This window comes from Xenopus tropicalis, chromosome 4 (assembly GCF_000004195.4).
Source record: "Xenopus tropicalis strain Nigerian chromosome 4, UCB_Xtro_10.0, whole genome shotgun sequence".
Taxonomy (NCBI): domain Eukaryota; kingdom Metazoa; phylum Chordata; class Amphibia; order Anura; family Pipidae; genus Xenopus; species Xenopus tropicalis.
In genome coordinates, this window is record NC_030680.2 from 24,793,136 (window position 1) to 24,795,150 (window position 2,015).

Consider the following 2,015-nt stretch of genomic DNA (forward strand, 5'->3'; position numbering starts at 1 on the left):
TTATACTAATGTCTGCACAAGGGCAGTGGTGCTTGTGACAGCTGTGGGCATTTTGTCTGCCCCACATATAAGACTCTCAGAACTGCCCCTACAACCTACAGTTCTAGTTAGTGTTAGAATACCACACATATATAATATTTGCTATTTTAATACTTTATCTACATATACTCAATGATGAGCTCATGACAATCAGGACAGAAAAATACTCTTGATTCAGACAATGATTTATTTAACCTAAGGCAAGTGCAGCTCATAGAAAAAATATCTCTTACACTTACTTAGTAAAACCTTGTTTGCTGATAAATATACTTTTAGTATATTATAGAAAGTCCTTTTCTTAGTGACTCTGCAGCTGGTCTTCATTATTTATTTTATAGTTTTTACAATATTTTCCTTACTCTTCTACATCTTTCAGCTTATTTTTATATTCAGTTCCTCTCCTATTCATATTCCAGTCTCTCATTCTAACCACTGCCTGGTTACTGAGGTAAACAAGACCCTGGCAACCAGATAGCTGCTAAAATATCAAACTGTCTCAAAATACAGATGTCTGTGAACAACACCTTTAAGAGCATTAGAGTACCTATGAATAATAGTTTTATGTTCAATACTAATGAAATGAAAACAATCATTTAAACAACAGCTTAATCTCCCCAGAAATTCTGTCTGACTGCATGGTCAGGGAATCAGGGATTTTCTGCCTGAAACCTTAACCTTTTTGCAGGGATTCCACAGGTACCTGACCCCAGGACTCTAGCTCCCACCTTCAGTGAATGCAAGGGATGCCCAGGAGGGGGGAGATAATGGCAGTGTAGTACTGTGGAGGGAATTACCCCAGGCAGGGCTAATTAAAGAGGCAGGTACCAGCCCAGGGTAGATAGGAAGCAATTTTAAACAAAGATGGTGCCTAATAAATTGACACTAGCCAGTGTATAGGATTTCACTCTCCTTTCAAATATAAACAATAGCAGGCGCCTGTCAACCTCACTGTGACTTTGGAAGTGATTTTATAATGAGTAAGGCCTACTTGCTGGCTATAATGTGAGGCTGCACTGATAACTGCAGTTCAAACTATAATATGGGATCTTTTAGCTATAAAAACATTACCCAGTAAGCCCACAAAGATGGCAATGCCTTTTCCTATAGTGTCCCATTTGAACAAATAATTCTTCATTTTTGAGTAGTTTGCATTTTCTTTGTACGAAGTTGGCATTAACCCAACTTAATGTTAAAATTATCTTATTGGGGTTCTTATTTCTCCATATTACAGAAAGACTCTATTTTCTGTTAATCCCCAGGTCTTAAGCATGTAATCAAGTCCGGCATGGATTTGTGGGCAAGCCACAAAGGCCCGGGCCTAGATTGACAAAGATCTGGGGGCAGTATGCTGACCGCCTCTGCACTGGGGACTTTAAAATCTGGCCCTGAATCAAATAATAGATCCCATCCATGTACTCATTCACTAAAAGGGAAATGTACCCAGTATCAATTTGTATTTTATTTCCAAACTATATTATTTCCAGTGTACATGTCTACATAATTGTTATAATGCTATCTCCAAGTATATTATAATGCTAGCTCCAATTAAATAAAAGGGGAACTCCAACCAAACACAACTTAAACTTTCTGAATAGTAAACATAATTTAAAGAAACGTTGTAATATACATAAATTAAAAAATATGCAGCCTTTTCATGACTGTTAATGTAAAACTATGGTTTGGAACAGTTCCCTAAGCCCCGCCCCTGTTCCCCTGCTGATCTGGCTACTTCGAAACTCAAATAAAATGAAACAGTAGTCACCTGTACTCAGCCTGCCTTCAGCCTGCATCCTCCCAATCCCACAATCCCCTGTGATGTCAATAAGGAAAGGAACACCACAGTGCAATGTATTGTGGGTTATGTAGTTCCTGCATGCTGTCTGTAAGCTGCAGAGAAGTTGTTACAATTTGTTACATGAATGTTTTAGTCCCTCCTCCCTTACCAGATTTTAAATGATGCAAAAAGAGAAGAACTG